General features: G+C 38.9%; 1 non-coding gene across 1 annotated transcript; it reads left to right on the top strand.

Moving 5' to 3' along the window:
• Window positions 1-6,014: 6,014 nt before the first annotated feature.
• Window positions 6,015-6,121, top strand: LOC112714243 (small nucleolar RNA R71). Its single transcript, XR_003159197.1, has one exon. It is a non-coding gene; the product is annotated as a small nucleolar RNA R71 (small nucleolar RNA).
• Window positions 6,122-10,215: the final 4,094 nt, after the last annotated feature.

Below are 10,215 nucleotides of genomic sequence, written 5' to 3'. Positions count from 1 at the left end.
GGTTAATTACCAACTCCAAACAATCAAAGAAACTACTTAACACTTGCTTAGGTTCTAATTCATAATCTGCTTTCTTTAAAAGCAAAAGGTTTCATGTATAGCAACTTGCTGCATCATAGACAGTGGCTAGGAGCTAAGTTTGGTGTTCACACACCAAAGTAAGTTCAAAAGCTTACAATTATTCATGCATGCTAACCATATTTCAAGTGCTTGGGGAACAAGCAACTTCCAATAATTATGCAGGAAAGGCATTCTTGAATGAATCATACATCATCACCAAAAAAAGTACAAAAGTTATAGATGATGATGACAAAAGGAAAGCTGGAAGACACTCCCAAGAGGTTGTATCATCACTTAATTCCTTTTGCTTTGAAATGTTTTAAATTTCTGTGTACCCTACTGATTAGTTAAATTAGTGAAACTTTTTTATGTCTATTAAGTGTTCTGGTTTAAGTGCTTGTTTTCAACTTCATCTACTTGAACTTCTGTCTTGTATCCCTCTGCAATGAATGAAAGAACAGTTCTTTGAAAAGAAGGATTGAGGAATCAGGCATTCAACTTCAGGATTTGGGCATTGAACGCCAGAGAGGGAAGCGTGCTTCTGAACTTGTGCCCCCCTATTGGCATTGAATGCCAGGTGGCCATTCAGCGCCCAGAAGGGAGCTGCCAACATTTTTCTTTCTTACTCCAGGCTTTTCTAAACTGCTCTGAATTTCACCTAAAATCATAAAAACACAAGAAAAACTTGAAGTAGTATCCAAAGGTGATTTTTTCACTAAAATCAAGTAAAAGTAAATAAAATCTAACAAAAAACAATATAAAAATAGCTAGAAAAAGGGTATAAGATGCTCACGCATCACAACACCAAACTTAAACTGTTGTTTGTCCTCAAGCAACCAAAAAAAGTATAGGACCAAATAAGAGAAAACATACAAGATCAGAGTTGTCATTCAAGCTCAGGTCTAATTACTGAATGGAGCTATTAACACTCTATTTCTGAATAGCTTTGGCATCTCACTCTCGTTTGAAGCTCAGAAATATTGGTGTCCTTAAGAACTAGAACTCGGATGATATTATTGGTTCTCTTCTTTAGGCTCTAGTCGATTCTTGAACATAGTTTTTCTTTTTCTTGGTGCTTTGCACCTTTGAGCCTAGCCATGACTCTAAGTGTTTTGTTTTCAAGCTTAACTTGATACATAAACACCATAAGCACTTAACTGGGGGAACCTTTTGGGTTTGAATTTTTCTTTTTATTTCTTCCAGATAGTGGTGTTCAGAGCCTTAGGCATACTCTATAACAGCATTGGGTCATGACCTTAAGTGCTTAGTCTCAAGGGTTACTTGACACCTTCACACAACAAGCATATGGTTAAGGAAAACCACTTTTTTGAGCCTTAGATCAGTTTTGATCCTCTTAACCATTGATGCTCAAAGTCTTGGACCTTTTTCTTTTGATTTTTCTTTTTTTTCTTTTCAATTCTTTTTACTGTTTCTTTTGCTTCAAGAATCAATCATTTTCTTATTTTAGAGAATCAATAATATTTCTCTAAATTCCTATTCCTCAATAACCAATATACTCAACTCCACTATCAAATATGAATAGTTAATTCATATATTTAGAAATAACGATAGTGCCACCACATCAAAGTAATCAAAATGACTCATAATATGACTCAAGATCTCATGCATTTTACTACTTCTTTTTCAATAGATTTTTCTTCAAGCTTAATGCGTAATACATAAGACATCTTGAAAACTTTTTTAAAAACAAACTACTAAACTAAAAAGCAAAGAAATCCTAAGAATGATCATGCAAGCCTAGAATAGAAAACAGATAACATAATGAAATACTAGGAAAATAGAGATAAAATAAAGATAGGGAGAGTGAAGCTAGACCACCTCAGTGATGGTGGTTGCTACTCCCTCTAGAGTGCTTAACCTCCCCAATGTCACTCCCCTGCCTCCTCTGCTCCTCCATCATTCTCCTTTGATCTTCCATCATCTAATGGAGGAAAGCAGACTGGTCCTGATACTTCAGCCTTAGCTGATCAACTGATGATGTCAGCTCCCCTAAAGATGTGGTTAACTGATCCCAATAGTCCCGAGGAGGGAAGTACATCCCTTGAGGCATCTCCAGAATATCCTGTGGAGGTGGTGGAACTAGCTCTTGTTGTGGTCCTTGTATGAGCTCCTTTATGCTCTCCATACCCTTGTTTGTGATTGTCCTCTCTTTCTTGATCAGTGTATCTCCCTCTTTGTGAGCTCCAGCTACTGCACATAAGCGATAAATGAGATGAGAGAATGCCAGCCTCACAATGGTAGAGGGCTTGTCAGCTACTCTGTAAAACTCCTGAGGAATCACTTGATACACCTCTACCTCATTGCCAAGAATAATGCAGTGAATTATCACTGCCCGCTCAATTGTAACCTCAGAGCGGTTACTTGTAGGGAAGATAGAACGTTGGATGAACTCTAACTATCCTCTAGCTACTGGCCTAAGGTCGATCCTACCTAGCTGGTAAGGTCGACCTTGAGCATCCCTCCTCCACTGAGCTCTAGGTACGCAGATGTCAACAAGAACTTGATCCAACATTTGGTCAGTGTTGACCCTGCGAGTGTATGAATAAGGGTCATCTTGTGAGTCTGGCAACTGTAGCGCCACCTTCACACTCTCAGGGCTGAAATCCATGATGTGTTCTCTGATCATGGTGCGCCAATTTTTCAAATCCGGGTTCACACTTCTATCATGCTTGGCATTGGTGTAGAACTCCTGCACCACCAATACTCCAACCTCAGTCACGAGGTTGGTCAGAACTTTCCAATTCCATCTCAGAATCTGATATAAAATCTCCGAGTACTCATCGTCCTTCAGCTTGAAGGGGACCTTGAGAATCACCTTCTTCTTCCTCACCACATCATAAAAATGGTCTTGATGGGCCTTGGAGAGGAATCTTGTGAAATCCCATAGGATTTCTAAGTACTCATCGTCCTTCAGCTTGAAGGGGACCTCGAGAATCACCTTCTTCTTCCTCACCACATCATAAAAAATGGCCTTGGTGGGCTTTGGAGAGGAATCTTGTAAAATCCCATGACTTTGGTGCCATCGAGGTAAGATAAAAGAAGCAAAAAGCAAAACGTCCACCACTAAACTTAAAAACTTTGATCGTCCCCGAGCAAATAAAAATATAAGATAAAAGAAAGTAAAGAGAACAGAAGAAGGGGATAGAGGAGATCGGGTATAGGCTTTGGCTTTTAGTGTGAAGAAGTGGAAAAATGAAGAAAGGGAAGGTGTATGGTGAAGAATATGGAAGAGGGGAAGACTAGTGAAGGTTTGGTGAAAGTGGATGAAGTGATGGGTATTTATAGGAGGGGTTGGGATGGGTTTGGTTATGGGAAGGGAATGGGTGGGAAAAGTTGAATTTGAATGTGGTTGTTGGAAAGAGAGATAGATGGAATTGATGAGAGGTGATTGGGTGGAGTGAAAGGTGAGTTGAGAGAATTAAGGAAAGTGATTAGGTGATGGGATGGATGAATGTAGATGGAAAAGTGGACGAAAAAGGAGAGAGAATGGATAAGATTGAGCAGTGGGGTGGTTGGTGGTTAGGGTTATCCATTGGCCAAGAAAGCTTTGAAATTCAAAATTTGCATGCTGCCTCCCCCCTAGGCATTGAACGCCTGGTTGGCGTTGAACACCAGCAGGGGGATCTCCCTTTTTTTTCTTTTTTTTCTGGCGTTCGCCCTAAGAGGATCAAAAATTGGCATGGAACTACCCCCTTTTGGATGTTAAACGTCCAACCTTCTACTCCCCCTCGGGCACTAAATGCCAGCCTAGCATTCAATGCCAGTAGGGGCTCTCCTCCAGAGTGTGTTGTTTTTCCAGTTGCGTTTTTCTATTTCTGTTCTGGGTACTATACATGATCACAAACATTAGCAAAATGAGGAAAACTATGAAAATAAATACAGAATACTTAATATGAAATTAAAATCAAATAAACTAAAATAGAATAACAAAAAGTAAAAGTAAATTATAGGATACATATGGTTGGGTTGCCTCCCAACAAGCGCTTTTTTACCGTCATTAGCTTGACGGACAGCCCTTTACGGAGGTTCATAGGGGCTCAGATCTTCACCTCTTTATTGTGAACTTCCTCCCTGTGCTCTCATAAATTAGTTCAATATGTTTCAGAGATAGGAGCCGGTTCACAGTGTGTGGTACAACTGGACTTCTTGTGAAAACTACTCTCATGCCAAGTAAGAAGTCTTTAGTAGGAATCTTCTTGTTCTTCTATCCCTCGGGTACTTTCTTCGTGGGGCCTCTTTCTTCAATGGTGGGTAGTGAATGCCCAATACCAAACTTGGGTTTATTGTCATTAGGCTCTGTATGGCTTTCCACTAACTGAGAGGGCTTAACCATTGAGCTCTATATTCTAGTACCTCCTTTATCTGAGAGAGGTTGAGGTTTGGGAATCTTGAACAACAAATAGTCCTCATGCATCATCAGAACTATCTCTCCTATCTCTACATCAATTAAAGCTCTCCCAATAGCTAGGAATGGCCTTCCTAGGATGTTGGAGTTATCCTTGCCTTCTCCAGTATCAAGTATCACGAAGTCTGCAGGGAGGTAAAGGTCTTCAACCTTTACATGGACCTTCTCCACTACTCTATATGCCGGCTTTAAGGATTTGTCTGCCATCTTCAATGAGATCCTTGTAGGTTGTGCCTCTTGGATTCCCAGCTTCTTCATTATAGAAAGAGGCATTAGATTTATGCTTGATCCAAGGTCGCATAGTACCTTCTCAAATGTGATGGTCCTTATAGTACAGGGAATCAGAAAGCTTTCGGGATCTAGCGATTTCTGAGGTAGCTTCTTTTGCACTAGAGCATTGCACTCCTTGGTCAGTACCACAGTTTCATATCCCCTCAGGGCCTTCTTCTCAGAGAATACACTTTTCAGACAGGCCATATAGGGAAGCATCTTCTCCAACACCTCGGCAAAAGGAATATTGATTTGTAACTTCTTGAAGACTGCCAAGAATTGAGCAAGTCGCTCATCCTTGGTCTCCTTTTGCACGTTCTGAAGGTCTTGAATTTCAAGCTCTTTCATGACCACTGAGGCATGTACAAGTGCACTCCCAGTCTCCTCTGGAGCCTCTTCCTCTTTCAAATCCTTAGCAGCATCCTCTTTCTTGAGTTCGGCCTTCTTTCTCATAGTAAGAGCTTTGCACTCCTCTCTTGGATTTACCTCTGTGTTGCTTGGAAGGGTGTTGAAAGGTCTCTCAGGTATCTTGCTGCTCAACTGACCCACTTGTATTTCCAAGTTCCGAATTGAGGACTGAGTCTCTTGCATAAAGCTATGAGTCGTCTTAAAAAGGTCAGAGACTATTGTAGCGAAGTCAGAGAGGCTTTTCTTAGGCGTCTTCATCTACTACTGAGAGGGTTGGAACTATCTGTTGTTGAACCTATTTTGATTGGTTCCACCCTGATTATTGTTAAAGCCTTGTTGAGGCCTCTGCTACTCCCTCCCTCCAAAGTTAGGGTGATTCCTCCATCCCTGATTGAAAGTATTTTTATAGGGATCATTATTGGGATTTCTAGAGGAATTTTCCATGTAATTTACTTCCTCCCTGGTGGACTAAGCAACATCACAAACGTCCCCTTAAGGGTAACTCCCAGTTATGTCATAGGATGCATCTTGTGTACTGACAGCTGAAACTTGCATCCCGGTTAACTACTGAGAGGTCATGCTTATCTGCTAGGACATGGGCTTATTCTGTGCCAAAATGGCATTCAGTGTGTCCACCTCCATGACTCCTCTCTTCTGAGTAGTCCCAATGTTCACAGGGTTTCTCTTAGAAGTGTACATGTATTGGTTGTTGGCAACCATCTCTATAAGCTCATTCGCCTCTTCAGGCGTCTTCTTCATATGTAGTGAACCACCTACAGAGTGATCCAGTGACATCTTGGCCATCTCAGAGAGGCCATCATAAAAGATTTCCAGCATGGTCCAATCTGAAACGATGTCAAGAGGGCATCTTCTATTCATCTATTTGTATCTCTCCCAGACTTCATAGAGGGACTCTCCCTCTTTCTGTCTAAAGGTCTGGACATCTATTCTAAGCTTACTTAGCTTCTGGGGTGGAAAGAACTTGGCCAGAAATTCATTGACCACCTTTTTCCATGTGTCCAGGCTCTCTTTGGGCTGAAAATCCAACCACAGCTTTGCTCTGTCCCTTACAGCAAAAGGAAAGAGTATGATCTTGTAAACCTCAGGGTTCACTCCATTTGTCTTGACAGTGTCACAGATATGTAAGAAGTTAGATATGAGCTTGTTGGGGTCCTACTGCGGGAGTCCATAAAACTAACAGTTCTGTTGCACTAGAGTGACTAATTGAGGCTTGAGCTCAAAATTATTGGCACCAATAGCAGGTACAGATATACTGCGCCCATGGAAGTCAGTAGTGGGTGTAGTGTATGAGCCAAGCACCTTCCTTGCTTGCTCTTTAGCGTTCAGATTCCCTCCATTAGCTACCATAGTGATCTCTTCAACTTTCTTCTCAAAAGTTTCCGTGAGATTCTCTCCGGCTTTGTAAGCTTTAGTTTGTTGCAAACGCCTCCTTAAGGTCCTCTCAAGTTCAGGATCAAAATCAAGAAGGGGTTCCTTGTCCCTGTTCCTTCTCATAAACAACAAGAAACAAAGAAAAAGTGGGAGTCTCTATGTCAGAGTATAGAGAACTCCCAGTGAGATTTTCAAAAAGAAAATAAAATAAAATAAAATAAACAATCAACTAAAAATTTTTGAAAACAAGGATGAACAAATAACCTAAAAAGATTTTCAAAAATAAATTAAAACAAATTAAAAATTTATGAAAAGGAAAGACAAAACCTAAAGGGACATCAAACTTAAAAATCTGAAATTAAATGAAAATAAATAAGCTAAAAATCAAAAATTAAGAAAACTAAACAAAATAGAAACTAAAAATTAAAAAGAAAAATAATTAAACAAAAAATAATAAAAATACCTAATCTAAGCAACAAGACAACCGATAGTTGTCAATAACGAACAATCCCGGCAACAGCGCCAAAAATTTGGTGCGCGAAATTAAAACTCGCACAACTTAACCGGCAAGTGCACTGGGTCATCCAAGTAATATCTCATGTGAGTGAGGGTCGATCCCACAAGGATTGTCGAACTAAGCAAGCAATAGTTATCTTGTTGGACTTAGTCAGACAAACAGTAAAAGTTGTTTGTAGGTGTAAAACGCATAAACAATAATAGGCAAATAAATAAGAAAAGCAATAAAAGGTTTGGTGTAAAACAATGATAAGAAAACAGTTAAGGTCTCAGAGATGTTTATCTTTCCGGATTAAAACGTCTTGCCAACTATTTTAACAATGAGTGATTCATTCTATGGCAAATCATAAGTGACTAAACCATAATCTCTTAGTGATTTAATCTCCCCTAATCCTCATCAAACACCACTCTCGTAGTTACTCAATTCCGATTAGAGGGTTAAGTTCAAAAAACTAGTTTAGCACTATAAAAACCCAAATTACTCAAAGCTAATAGGATTATATGTCACATATCCCAATCAGTTCATGTAATTATCAATTTAGGAGGAGTGTTTTCAAGCTGTAGCTCAGGCGAGATAGCTCTCTCGATAATCACAAGCGCTCTTGTAGAAAACACAAGAAAAACACAAGAAAAACTCAAAGTAGCATCCAAAGGTGATTTTTGCACTAAAATCAAGGAAAAGTAAATAAAATCTAACTGAAAACAATATAAAAATAGCTAGAGAAAGGGTATAAGATGCTCACGCATCACACCTTTTCTAAAACTTGGACTTTGCCACCCTTCTCGGGTCCCATCCAAACTGTTTCTCAAACTCTTTTCTTGATAAATCAAATTTAAACATAATACTTTTCTCAATAAAACTCAAGACATAATCATTTCTTTAATAATTCAAAAATCGGCTAATATAATTCTTAAAACTTTTGAAAATTTATTTTGACCCCCAAACTTTGTAGAAATTACACTTCAATCACTAAACTTCTAAAAATTTTATTTTAACTCACAAACTTTCTTTTATTCAACATCTAGCCCCAAAACTCTTTCTTAATTATATTTTGGTCACAAAATAGTCAAAACATGAGGATTTTGTATTTTCAAAAAATCAAATCAAACTCATCAAAAGTTCATCCAAATTACTTGTTTTTTAACTAGTTTTTAAACGGTTTCGGTAACTGATTTTTCACAGCTTTTAATTTAATATCGCCGCCATCAAACCTCATCAAATTTATCTCGAAATACCACATCACAACCGCTCCAAAATAATCAAAGCACCCCAGCTGGCTGTTCATACATAGCCAAACCAAAATCTCAAGCAAACAACAATAATTTAACAAAAATTCAACATAAACTTAGTCAAACTCAAATAATAATCAATCAAACCAATATTCACTTATCAAATTCACATTTAATTATTATAAAATTACTAAATCCTGCCTCCGTATGAAATTAAACAACAAAAATTTTTGAGAATCTTTTTTATCGAGCTGCTTGGTGCACGAAATTGTGATTTACACATTTCACAACTCCGGTGCCACTAACCAATAAGTGCACTGGGTCGTCCAAGTAATACCTTACGTGAGTAAGGGTCGATCCCATGGAAATTGTTGGCTTGAAGCAAGCTATGCTTATCTTGTAACTCTTAGTCAGGATATCAATAATAATTCTTAGTTTTATTTGTAAAAAGTAAAAGAACATGAAATAAATGATACTTGTTATTCAGTAATGGAGAATAGGTTGAGGTTTCGGAGATGCTCTGCCCTCTGAATTTCTGCTTTCCTACAGCCTTCTTCTTCAAACACGCCTGGCTCCTCCTATGGCAAGCTTTATGTTGGTGGATCACATTTGTCAATGGCTACCATCCATCCTCTCAGTGAAAAAGGTCTGGATACAGCTTTCACCGCAGGGCTAATCATCTATCGATTCTCACTTATGTCGAATAGGATGCCTTCATCCTTTTGCACAGTGTCACTGTGCCCAACAGTCGCGAGTTTGAAGCTTGTCACAGTCATCCCTTCCCAGATCCTACTCGGAATACCACAAACAAGGTTTAGACTTTGCGGATCTCACAGAATTGAATGTTCTATTGTCAGGAGAGACAATCAAACTCGTGAATCAAGAGCTCAAGAGATACACACTCAAGCTGTTGCAGGTAGAACGGAAGTGATTGTCAGGCACGAGTTCATAAGTTGAGAATGGTGATGAGTGTCATGGATCATTACATTCATCACATTGAAGTATGAGTGAATATCTTAGAACAGAAGCAAGCGCGATTGAATAGAAAATAGTAGTAATTGCATTAATGCATCGAGACACAGTAGAGCTCCTCACCCCCAACCATGGGGTTTAGAGACTCATGCCATCAAAGGTACAATAAGGAATGTAAAAATGTCATAAGTTACAAAGTAAATCTCTAAAAACAGTTTTTATACTAAACTAGTAACCTAGGTTTACAGAGAATGAGTAACTAGGTGTAGATAGTGCAGAAATCCACTTCCGGGGCCCACTTGGTGTGTGTTTGGGCTGAGCTTCCTAGCTTTCATGTGTCTAGGCTCTTCTTGGAGTTTAAACGCCAGTTTTGGTGCTAGTTTGGGCGTTTAACTCCAGCTTTCGTGCCAGTTCTCGCGTTTTACGCCAGAAAAGGGTCTTTAGTGGGCGTTTTGACGCCAGTTTGGGCCATCAAATCTCGGGAAAAGTATAGACTATTATACATTTTTGGAAAGCCCAAGATGTCTACTTTCCAACGCAATTAAGAGCGCGCCAATTGGGCTTTTGTGGCTCCAGAAAATCTACTTCGAGTGCAGGGAGGTCAGAATCCAACAGCATCTTCAGTCCTTTCTCAACCTCTGAATCAGATTTTTGCTCAGGTCCCTCAATTTCAGCCAAAAAATACCTGAAATCACAGAAAAACACAAAAATTCATAGTAAAGTCCAGAAATGTGATTTTTGCATAAAAAATAATAAAAATATAATAAAAAGTGAGTAAAACATGCTAAAAACTATGTAAAAATACTACTAAAAAGCGTATAATTTATCCGCTCATCACAACACCAAACTTAAACTGTTGCTTGTCCCCAAGAAACTAGAAAATAAAATAGGATAAAAAGAAGAGGGCTATGGTGCAATAGCATCTCAGAGTCTTTAATGAA

Source organism: Arachis hypogaea, chromosome 1 (assembly GCF_003086295.3).
Source record: "Arachis hypogaea cultivar Tifrunner chromosome 1, arahy.Tifrunner.gnm2.J5K5, whole genome shotgun sequence".
In the NCBI taxonomy this organism is placed as follows: domain Eukaryota; kingdom Viridiplantae; phylum Streptophyta; class Magnoliopsida; order Fabales; family Fabaceae; genus Arachis; species Arachis hypogaea.
The sequence above is the reverse complement of the archived record's forward strand: the minus strand, read 5'-3'. Positions and strand labels throughout refer to the sequence as shown.